Raw genomic sequence first — 12,768 nt, forward strand, 5'->3', positions numbered from 1 at the left:
AAATACCTCTGTATTGCTCCATGTGTTACTGCACCTAGAGTACTTTGTGCAATTCTGGTTACTGCTTTAGAAAAAAGGATATAGAAGAACTGGAAAATGTACAGAGAAGAGTGACCAGAATGATAAAGTGGATGGAACGGTTCCTCTGAGGAAAGGCTAAAGAGGTAAGGGCTGTTCGTTCAGCTTGGGGAAGAGACGGCTGAGGGGGGATAAGCTAGATGTCTAGAAATTCATGAGTGGAATAGAATGGGTAAATGAGAATCTGTTGCTTACTCTTAAAAAAAAAAATGAAAAAACTAGGGGACTCTCTATGATGTTACTAAGTAGCACATTTAAAACAAAACAGAGGAAAAAATGTTTACTCAATGCAGAATTAAGCTCTGGAATTTATTGCCGGAAAATGTGATAAAGACAATTAGTATAGCTGGGTTTGAAAGGTTTAGACAAGTTCCTGGAGAAAAATTCTATAAACCATTTTAACCAAGTAGACTTGGGCAAATCTATTGCTTATCCCTGCATGTAAGCAGCATGAAATCTATTTACTATTTGGGATTGTGCCAGGTATTTGTGATTTGGATTGGCCATTGTTGGAAACAAGATACTGGGCTTGATGAACTCTTGGTCTGACCCAGTATGGCAGTTCTTATGTTCATGAAGTTTCAGACAAAACCCTATGTTTGTTTGATTTATATTTGTTTTTCATTTTTGTAATGTGACTTTGTTTATGGTACGGTTTCATTGGGTTGATTTGAGATATATATGCTTTATTGTTGCAATATTATTTTATCAAAACAGGCCATATATGTTTTAATCAAGCTCACTAATTGATTCCAATAATTAAAAAATCATAATACATCTGTTCTAATGCAATCTTGATCATTTATTCAATCGGTAATATTTTTTATATATATGTATATTGTGCAAAAAAGTTCTTTCTTTTACACAAAAAGCTTTTGAAAGCAAAAAGTATTACACCAATACTCATTCAAACCACACATACCATTCACAACTTTATCCCAATCACACACTGCCCCATAAAAAACTTGTATGAATACAATCTATGAAACAAACTTTTCTTCAAGTACATAATGCTTTTCAAGTGGTTGCTCCTGCAAAGCAAACACAATAGTAAATCTCACACTTGTTCTTGAACTAAAAAATGTCTCTCAAATGTCTCCTCCACCAGAAGTTGCTGTAGCTTGCCCGGATCAATCTGTCTTTCAACTCCACTTTGTCAAGTTTATAGAAACATATAGAAATGACGGCAGAAGAAGACCAAACGGCCCATCCAGTCTGCCCAGCAAGCTTTCTCACTTTTTTTTTTTCTCATACTTGGCTCTTAGTAACCTTTTGGTTCTATTTCCCTTCCAACCCCACCATTAATGTAGAGAGCAGTGTTGGAACTGCATCTAAGTGAAATATCTAGCTTAATTAGTTAGGGGTAGTAACCGCCGCAAGAAGCAAGCTACACCCATGCTTACGTTTACCCAGACTATGTAATTCAGTCCTTGTTGGTTGTTGTCTGTATATAGATCCACCTTTCTTCATTCCCCCTGCTGTTGAAGCAAAGAGTTATGCTGAATATGCATTGAAAGTGAAGTATCAGACTTTCTCCCCTGCCGTTGAGGCAGAGAGCTATGCTGGATATGCGTGAAGTATCAGGTACCCACTAATCACCTTTATCTGCTCCAAGTGAATTCCATTTTCCACTACCTTCTGTCATCTTTCAGCCTTCTATGTGGGACGGGATCAAAAGCTTTGCTGAAATGCAAGTAAATCACATTTGCTATAGTGACACAACCTTACTATGATAAAGCCATTCTGTCTCTGCTCCTGCAGCCTCCACTGGGACTGTATGTAGTTCACTATCATTTCTTTCACTAGAGTCCCCATTAATTTTACCAACCCCAAGGTAAGGCTAACCGGCCTGTGGTTTATAGCTTACCTCTCTGTTATCACTTTTGTAACGAGGGACCCACCTGCTCTTCTCCAATCACCACCCCTGTTTCCAAGAATCTACAGAATAGGTCCTTCAGTGGACCTGCCAGAACCTCCCTGATCTCTCTTAGTATCCTGGGATGTACCTCATTTGGCCCTAGGGCTTTGTCCGTTTTCGGTTTCTCAGTTCCACATGTGCACACTCATCTGTAATGGTATCTGCTCCACTCCCATACGTACCCTTGCCTACCAGCAGTGGTCCTTTTCCAAGGTTTTCCTCAGTGAACACAGAAGACACACATTTGTTTAGCATTTCTTATGGCTCCCTGTCTCCTTTCAGTCTTACAATTCTAACTCTTACTCCTTTCACTGAGAAATGTTTTGGTCTCCTTGCTTTACCGGCTTAGCAGCCTTTTCTTCTGCTCATGTATTTACCATCCTGATTTCCTCCCTTGTCTCCTTCCACTTTACAAGATATTCTTCCCTATGTTCTCATCACAAATCATTTACAACAGCAATCAGGGCAGATTCCATGCTGAAACCCCCGACTGTTACTGAGAGAGAAAGCATTTTCCATCTACGTCTAAGATCTCATGTAATTGAAAGGCTACAGCACATTCTATTAATTTACCAAGGAAAGATGAATGAGGAATCAGTCTATAATTACTCAGGACATTATTTTCCAGGATAGCTTGTTTCAATATTGGATGAATAATTATTTCTTTTAAAACTGGGTTAAAAATTCCATCTTGTACTAATGCATTAATTGATTGCAGAGGAACCAAAAGGCTGGTTCTTAGTTCTTTAATAAGAGTAACAGGCATGAGATCTTGAGGGGAACCATTTGGGTTTGCCCTAGTTAACATTTTTTTCCCTTTTCTACTAATACCCAGGAAAACATGGTAAATATTTCCTCATTCTCTCCATTGATCTCTGGAGCTTCCCGCGTTTCATCTTTTCTCCCTTCCTGAGAGAAGATATTTTCATTCTTCTCATATAACAGTAGGAAACATGGGGGGAAAGTAGGTTCATAGTTTGTCCAAAGTAGATTGAAATAATCAAGCTTCTCTTGTCTTTAAATTATCTTTTAAAGATTTAATCACTTCCCTTTTCAAAACCCAAGCTCAAGGCAAGTTACAATTCAGGTACTGTAGTTATTTCCCTGCCCAAGAGAATTTAATTATTAAAGTTGTCCCTGAGGCAATAAAAGGTGAAGTCAAAGTGACTTGCCCAAGGTCTAAGAAGCATCTGCAGGGGAAACAGGATTCAAACCTGGCTTCCCTGGATCTTAAATTACTGCTCCCCTCCAGATTAGGTGCATAGGTTTCCTTGTCACTTTGACACTTAACACATTTATCTGATTCTGTAAATTAATAAACTTGAAATATTATAAGTATAATATAGAATTTTTTATTGCACTTCACAAGTCGTCAACCATAATTTCTGAATTTTAATTGTCTGACCAATATCTCTAGGAAGATTCCAAGATTATAAGAACTTAAGAACTGCCACACGGGGTCACACAAAGGGACTATCAAATACAGTATCTTGTTTCCAACAGTGGCCCATTCAGGTCACAAACATCTGGCAAGATCCCAAATGCAGATTCCTGCTTTCGCTCAGGGATAAGCAGTGGCTTTCTCCAAGTCTACCTGTTAAAAATGGTTTATGAACTTTTCCTCAAGGAACTTGTCCAAAACGTTTTTCAACCCAGCTACACTACCACATCCTCTGGGAGTGAATTTCAGAGCTTAATTCTGCTTTCAGAGAAAAACAATTCCAATTTGTTTTAAATGTGCTACTTATTAATTTCATGGAGTGTATCCTAGTCTTTGTGGGTCCATATTCAGGGGCATTGTCAGATAGCTCACAAGTTTGGAACGCCATGCCTCCGGACCTCAGGCAGGAAACCTGTCTACTAACTTTCAAAAAGAAACTTAAGACATGGCTATTCTGCCGAGCCTTCCCAGCTACTAGCTCTACAGCCTGATTTAGAATCATCATATCACTTATGTAAATAATCAAACGCTAATCTTGCTCACAACTTATCATGAGGTTTGGCCTCTGCCTCCATCCCATACTCCATTGTATATAGTAATTTATTTCGTTCTCCCCCTCTTTTTTTCCTTCTCCCAGTTAAGGCAACCTTGTTATAATGTAACTTTTATGCTCCTTCTAAATGTCTCTTGTTGAATTGTTGGTTATAGTTTTGCTTAGTTCGATGTAAACCGAGTTGATTTGATCTGTATCAAGAAAGTCGGTATATAAAAGCCTTAAATAAATAAATAAGTTATCAGGCTAAAAGTAAACTTTTTAATATTTTGGGCACTTATCCAGCTAAACTTTACGCAGATGATGTAGCGGTGTTTTCGGGGTGTTTCTGTGAGGAGTTAAGTTAGCTGACTAACTGGCCGATACAATATGGTGTGCTCGGCAGAGTGACCTGTTTAGCACCCATTTGGATGTGTGTTTTTGACACATGTCTATTACCCCTTATACTGTTAAGGGGTAAAAGTGCCTTGAAAACGTGCGGCCAACCTCGTGAAAGCTAAGGGGCGGATTTTAAAACCCCTGCGCGCGTAAATCCTTCTGGATTTACACGTGCAGGGCCCTCGCGCGCTGGCGCGCCTATTTTGCATAGGCTGGCGCGCGTAAAGTCCCGGGGCTTCCTGTCGGGGGTGTGGCGGGATGAGGCGGCATTTAGGGGGCGGGGTGCGGCATTTCGGGGGCGGTGACGTGGGCGTGGTTTCGGCCTCCGGAACAGCCCCCGGGACCGGACCACGGAGCGGGGCAGCCGGCCGCGCGCAAAGTTACGCCTGCTGAAAGCAGGCGTAACTTTGCCGACAAAGGTAAGGGGGGGTTTAGATAGGGCCGGGGGGGGTGGGTTAGGTAGGGGAAGGGAGGGGAAGGTGGGGGGAGGGCGAAGGACAGTTCCCTCCGAGGCCGCTCCGATTTCGGAGCGGCCTCGGAGGGAACAAGCAGCGCGCGCTGGGCTTGGCGCGCACAGGTTGCACAAATGTTCACCCCCTTGCGTGCGCCGACCCCGGATTTTATAAGATACGCGCGGCTACGCACGTATCTTATAAAATCCAGCGTACTTTTGTTCGCGCCTGCTGCGCAAACAAAAGTACGCGCTCGCGCAAGTATTTAAAATCTGCCCCTATTAGCGCTCATCACATGCAAATGCACATGGATGAGCCTATTAGATAGTCACCCGGGATACTGAAAGTAAAATGTGCGGCCAAGCTGGTGAAGGGCAGGCGTTAAGATCTAAGTAACCTGGAAAAGTGTTCAGAAAAGCAGAAAATACTGCTTTTCTGTACACCCTCTGACTTAATATCCTAGCGATATTAAGTTGGAGGCACCAAAAATTTTAAAAAATAAATAAATCTGCCTGCTGGTTAGCGGTTAGAAAAATGGAAACTGAATTTTACTGGCGTCCGTTTTCCCTAACCCATGGCTGTCAGTGGGTTCGAAAAAGACGCCAGTAAAATTGAGCGTCTGTTATCGGACCCACTGACAGCCACCTCTACCGCTAATGAGGAGGCGCTATGGATGCGCTATTGTCCTTAGCATGACACCTAATCTAGGCAATTGCTTACCCAAGAGAGAGGTGCCTGGGCATGCATCAGGAGAGTGGGCGCTCAATTGGAGCGCCGGCTCTCCCACACTTTTTACAGAATCAGCCTGTAAGTTATCTGGCTAACTCAGTGTTAGCCAGATAACTTAACTGACCTAAAGTTATCCAGCTATCTTTAAGATTGCTGGCTATATTCAATAGTGCAGCTGCACTATTGAATGTCTCTCCAAAGTTAGCTGGATAAAGTTATCTGGCTAACTCTGCAATTCAGCCAGAGATTAAATATTACCCCCTGTATTTTTTTTAAGAGTAAATGATTGACTGGCGTTTACCCATTTCACAGCACTCATGATTTTATAGACTTCTGTCACTTCTCCCCATAGCTGTTTCTTCTCCAAGCTGAAGAGCCCTAACCTCTTTAATCTTTCCTCATAGAAGAGCCATTCCATCCCCTTTATTGCCTGATTGACAAACTGAAGAGTAGTAAATCACCTGGACCGGATGGTATACACCCCAGGGTTCTGAAGGAGCTCAAAAATGAAATTTCAGATCTATTAGTAAAAATTTGTAACCTATCATTAAAATAATGTATTGTACCTGAGGACTCGAGGGTGGTAAATGTAACCCCAATATTTAAAAAGGGCTCCAGGGGTGACCGGGAAACTACAGACCAGTTAGCCTGACTTCAGTGCCAGGAAAAATAGTGGTAAGAGTTTTAAATATCAAAATCACAGAACATATAGAAAGACATGGTTTAATGGAACACAGTCAGCATGGCTTTACCCAAGGGAAGTCTTGCCTCATGAATCTGCTTCATTTTTTTGAAGGAGTTAATAAACATGTGGATAAAGGTGAACCAGTAGATGTAGTATACTTGGATTTTCAGAAGGCGTTTGACAAAGTTCCTCATGAGAGGCTTCTAGGAAAAGTAAAAAGTCATGGGCTAGGTGGCGATGTCCTTTCGTGGATTACAAACTGGCTAAAAGACAGGAAACAGAGTAGGATTAAATGGACAATTTTCTCAGTGGAAGGGAGTGGGCAGTGGAGTGCCTCAGTGATCTGTATTGGGACCCGTACTTTTCAATATATTTATAAATGATCTGGAAAGGAAAACGAGTGAGGTAATCAGATTTGCAGATGATACAAAATTACTCAGAGTAGTTAAATCATAAGCGAATTGTGATAAATTGCAGGAAGACCTTGTGAGACTGGAAAATTAGCATCCAAATGGCAGATGAAATTTAATGTGGATAAGTGCAAGGTGATGCATACAGGGAAAAATAACCCATGCTATACTTACACAATGTTAGGTTCCCTATTAGGTGCTACCACCCAAGAAAGAGATCTAGGCGTCATAGTGGATAACACATTGAAATCGTGGGTTCAGTGTGCTGCGGCAGTCAAAAAAGCAAACAGAAGAGAGGAACCAAGATGGCCGCGGGAGCAGACGCACATTGAGTAGCTCCGAAGCCCTCGTCCCCAAATTTTTCTGCAGTCTTTTTTCTTTGAAGTTTATAATGCCACACAAGAGGAAGGGGAAAATCCGGATATTTCCTCCCTTACCGGAGAATTTGGAAGGGCAGCGGCTGATTTACCAATATGCGACTCCGACATCAGAAACGAGGACGTCTACCCCCATTGGTGAAGCAGGGAAAGGAGCCCAGTACTCACCCGGGGAACTATCGCTGACGCCTCTGGACCCTAAAATGCTGGTTCAGGCAGCTCTACTGCTTGACTCTGTGCCTGCTGAGACGCCGTCGGGAACTTCCTTCGGGCATGCTCAGTTGGGAGGCAAGCCCAGAGACGATGCAGAGGGGGGGGGGGGCAACTTGTGCTCTTGCCTCCGCTGAGGCTGTGAGAGTGGAAGGAAGTGTAGCCAGCAGAGAAGGAACATCAGAGCCGGTTCCTCCACTTACTCCACAGAGAGTCACAAAACCAGCAGTTGTAACGCTGGATGCCCTTTGGGATTTGGTTGCGGGAAATGCTGCGAAGCTCGATGGACAGGCTTGTAAACTGGAGGAAGTTTCCAAGAGAATGAATAAGATTGAAACTGACCACACAAATCTAGAAAAAGTCTTAACAAAGGTAACTGTTGATGTGAAAAAGTTGCAAGATTTAAGTGCAGTTTCTGTTAATGAGAGACTATGGTCTTTAAGAAGATTGGAGTCAATAGAGAATTATTTAAGGCACTTAAATTTAAGACTCTTAAATTTCCCCAAAGTTATGGGAGAGTTGCCTTTGCAGACTTTTAAGAAATTTGCTATCGAGATATTAAAGATTCCTCCTGAGAATGTCCCGCCAGTTTAAAAAATATTCTTCTTAAGACAAAGGAGTACCTCAATATTGCCTGGTATAGGGATAGACATGGAGAATCTATCCAATTTTCTAGAAACATCAACGGAGGAAATTATAGAGAGGTCTGCCTTGTTTGTGACTCTTTATTCAGAAAATGACATTGGAATGATAATGAAGAATTATTTCAAAAATTTGAATGTTTCCTTTCTGGGTGGCCAAGTTCGTATCTTTCCAGATTTGGCAAAACCAACGCAAATGCGAAGGAAAAAGTTTATTTCATTACGCCCTAAAGTTCTTGCACTAGGGGGAACCTATGTTTTACGGTACCCCTGTAGGTGCATAGTAAAACTTTTAGGGAATACATATGTGTTCTTCAGTCCGGAACAACTTCAAGCCTTCCTAGAGGCACGAGAGCAGAACCCACAGCCTATAGAGCAGGATCCAGAAAATGAATCTGTCGTCTAACCCTGCCTTACTTCTAAATTTGTTCTTATGTTCTCCTTATGTATTCTCTTCCTCTCAAGTTTCCTACAAAGTATAGAGATTGTAAGACTTTGTCATGCTTCCTAAATAACAGATCTGATTTAATTTAAAGTATTTCATGTAAAGAACAATTTCTTACATCTTTTGTGATTCTATACAAAATTACTTTGTATTATTTGAAATGCTGATAAATAAAGAATTAAAAAAAAAAAAAAAAGCAAACAGTGTTGGGAATTATTAGAAAGGGAATGGTGAATAAAACGGAAAATGTCATAATGCCTCTGTATTGCTCCATGGTGAGACCGCACCTTGAATACTGTGTACAATTCTGGTCGCCGCATCTCAAAAAAGATATAGTTGCGATGGGGAAGGTACAGAGAAGGGCAACCAAAATGATAAAGGGAATGGAACAGCTCCCCTATGAAGAAAGACTAAAGAGGTTAGGACTTTTCAGCTTGGAGAAGAGACGGCTGAGGGGGGGATATGATAGAGGTGTTTAAAATCATGAGAGGTCTAGAACGGGTAGATGTGAATCGGTTTTTTACTCTTTCGGAAAATAGACTAGGGGGCACTCCATGAAGTTAGCATGAGGCACATTTAAAACTAATTGGAGAAAGTTCTTTTTCTCTCAACACACAATTAAACTCTGGAATTTTTTGCCAGAGGATGTGGTTAGTGCAGTTAGTATAGCAGTGTTTAAAAAAGGATTGGATAAGTTCTTGGAGGAGAAGTCCATTACCTGCTATTAATTAAGTTGACTTAGAAAATAGCCACTGCTATTACTAGCAACGGTAACATGGAATAGACTTAGTGTTTGGGTACTTGCCAGGTTCTTGTGGCCTGGTTTGGCCTCTGCTGGAAACAGATTGCTGGGCTTGATGGACCCTTGGTCTGACCCAGTATGCATGTTCTTATGTTCTTATCATTTTGATCATCCTTCTCTGTAGCTTTTCTAGTTCCGCTATATCTTTTTTTGAGAAGCAGTAACCTGCATTGCACACAGAGCGATTCAGAGGTATCATAATATTCTCTGTTTTATTCTCCATTCCCTTTCTAATAATTCCTAATATTCTGTTTCCTTTTTTGACCTCTGGTTCACACTGAGCTGAGGATTCACGTACACTCTGTTTTCCCAAGTGATACCATGTAATAGTAATGCTATTTTTCCTTTTGATAATCTTCTGACAATGACCCAAACACTCTTGCTGTCTTGTGGCATGTACTGGAATGTAATATTTTAAATATCTCATTTGTAAATAGCAAACAACTGAGTCCTGGGGATACCAAATAACTCAGCTAGATGTTGCTGCACCTTCTAAGGTTGTGTCCCACCGAGACTTTGGCTGCTGGTGTACGTGTAAAAACCTGCATTGCAGAGCTTGTTCGGTAGGAGAACATTTCGTCCTTTAAGCTTTTTGAGAATGGGGTGGAAATTCCAGCATGGCTAACACTTCTACGTTGCATTGCAGAAGCCCCATTTGTTCATCCAGGAAGTGGTCCATGAGGTTTTAATTACAAAAGACTTTTAGTTTTATTTAGGTATCATTTCCGTCCTCAGCCTCTTGCCAGTTTCCTCTTGTGTTAACTTAGGGCCACCAGCGTGTTAGATCAGTTATGTCAGTAAACTAGTACAGCTGGATAGTGGGGAGTGCAGCACATCAGCAAGAAGGAAAAGGAGGTGGGAACTTATGTTTCTCCCTGACAAACTTGTGCTTATCCTTTGCAATTAGTAATTTTTATTCCATCAAGCAGGGAAATTCAGATATATGTGTATATCTATATATATCAGTGAAGAGGAGGGTGGAAACTTTTGGCTTGCTGTTGCTATAGGAGAGCCACGTAGAAAGGAGTAGGTGGGCTTCAAAGTGGCAGACGGAGGGAGGGTGACAGAGCGCTCACATGCTGCAGACACTTTGCAGCAGAAAGCACTTCTCTTGGCCTAGCTGGGTTATTGACCTGCTGCAGGGACGTTAGACCTCTCCCCTCCCGTCATGCAGGAGAATGCGCGTTATGTTTGGGATAAGGTAGGCTGGGTGGAGGAAGGCAATTCCAGTCCCACCACCTGCTCCTCCGTGCCTGCTTCTCCTTCATTCCCAGCCAGCAGGAGAAAAGCAAGCCATGGTGCCCACCTCTTCTTCTTCATCGTTTTCCTTCTGCTGCTCTTGGCCCTATTGGGCGTGGGACTTGCAGGCTTTAAACTTCTACAGCTGCAGAAGAACCTGTCTCAGGTGCAAGAGGTAAGCTTTTCACTTTCTTTTCAGTACATTTGCCATTAAGTGATTATATTAAACACCAGTGTAAGGGTCCATGAAAAAAGCACGCGCACGTGCTGCTAGACTGACCGCCCTGCTCCGGGCACGCGCCGTGTGTCTCAGCTGCAGGTCACAGGCACGCGTACTTTTTTTGGCAGTGGATAGAGGCGCACGTGCTGTTACACTGCCTGCTTACTTTCACTCACACAGTGGTCGGACAATTTTCCAAAGTTTATCGTAAATGTGTAAACCCTTTCTCTCCCTTGGGGAAAATTGCTGAAAAATTGTCTTTGCGTCTCATGACAAAATCATTTTGATTCTTTCTTCTTCAAGTGAAGTTATTAAGGTACAATTTTGGCTGGGATACTGAGAGGGCACCCAATGGAAACATAATCAGCTGCGAAGTCTCCCAAAAACAGCGAAACAGATATAGTTTTTGGGAGTGTAACGTACACAGACAGCGCAAGTTACTGATGGAGACAAATGGCTGTTGGATTTCTTTTGGCAGGTTACCAGTGATGGAGATTTAATCCCAGCCTTGGAGGAACAGATGGGTGAGCAGATTCTTCTATTCCTAATGCACAGAAACCTGGAGAAGACACGCGTTGAATTTTCATTATTAACCGAGAGAATCTTGACTTCTCGTTTTCTCCTTTTGTTATTCCTCTTTTGTTCCTTTTCCTCATCTCTCTTTCATTGCTGTTTCTTTCTCTTCATTTTTCTGTTTCCCTGTCATTATTCCCAGGTCACTTTGTGCCCACTCTGCCCTGGCTATGGGCTTCAGCACTGCCACTCGGGGCCGGTGCTAGGATTTTCTGCTGCCCTATGTGGCCCCCTCCCCCGGTTCTTCACTGCTTAAGGATCCTGCACAAAAATAAAATGCAGACTATTTGTTAAAATGCAATAATTAACTTTTTTTTTTTTTTGTATTGCATAGTGAATGAGCATTCAAAGATGCAGGATCTGCACAGGCGCACATCTGTCTGAGCCCCTCACAGCTCTCCCCCCTATCATTCTCAGCTCTTACCTGATGGGGTGGGAACTTGGGAAACAGGCAGAAGGAATAAGCAGGCAGACGCTGGCTGTTTCCTTTTGTGCAATTTCAAGTGCATTTTAAAAGCCCGTGCACGTAACAAGAAATGGGGTTATGCACGCGGCTCGGCCCTAAACGTGCAGCGCACATTTTACAAAGGGCCCAGCCACGCGAGTTACCCCCGTTACATGCTGAAGTGTCAGGCCGGGGTGTGTAGTCAGGCCGGGGTGGGGGGTGGGCCGGGACAGTGCCATTCGACGCTGTCCCGGCCGGCGAGCGGAAGTTACCTCTGCTCCAGAGGAGCGACAAACGGTAAAGTGAAAAATGTGAGGTTAGGGGGCGGGGAGGAGAGGGGAAGGAAGAGTAGGGTTAGGAAAGCTCCCTCCCAGTTCGCCCGATTGTGTCGCCGTGTGAGGATTATAAAATCTCCCCCCCTGCGCGCACAAGTCGTGGGCTTGTTTTTAAAATCCGTCGTGCGGATCACAGCCTGTCATGCATACAGTTTACCCCAAAAGACAAATCTGCCATATCAAAACAACACTAGCTGCCATAACTCAAACAGCAACAACCCTATTCAGGAAAGAGCAGCACTGCAAATATTAACGAAACACAAACATATTATACTAAATACGGGAGCAATGCACCCAGAGCCTACAGTTAAAAAATGAGTCGGCAGCCATTGTCTATTACAGCAATGTCTATAAAACAAGAAGGGAGAACGTCTTACGCAGCTCTAAATAGAGCGAAACTCGGCCTGCGTCGGACTTTTTATTATAATAAACTCCTTGGTGTTTACCCATCTTCTTCTTCGTTTGGTTGCTACTTGCAATATTGGATGGGTTTCCGGTTTCTTTCTTTGGTGCTAGGTATGGAAATAATCTTTTAAACATAGAGCCCACTGCCTTTTTTTCCTTTATCCCCTTTTTGTGTTTCTCCCTGTCCTCTTCTCTCTCTTTGCTATTCTTTCCCCTTTCTGTCCAATTGCCATGCTCTCTGACTTTGATCTTGCCCTGCACCCCCCTCTTCCTCTTCCCTTTCCTCCTTGGGCATTTAACACTAATCCTCTCCCTGTTAGGTGCCCTGGCAAGCAGTCTCTTCTATTAATGCAGGCGCGAGGACTCAGACTCACTAGAGATCATTCAGCAGAGTGTCTGGCCCTGGAGGACAGCATCCCCACATAGACAGAG

Source organism: Rhinatrema bivittatum, chromosome 10, assembly GCF_901001135.1.
Source record: "Rhinatrema bivittatum chromosome 10, aRhiBiv1.1, whole genome shotgun sequence".
In the NCBI taxonomy this organism is placed as follows: domain Eukaryota; kingdom Metazoa; phylum Chordata; class Amphibia; order Gymnophiona; family Rhinatrematidae; genus Rhinatrema; species Rhinatrema bivittatum.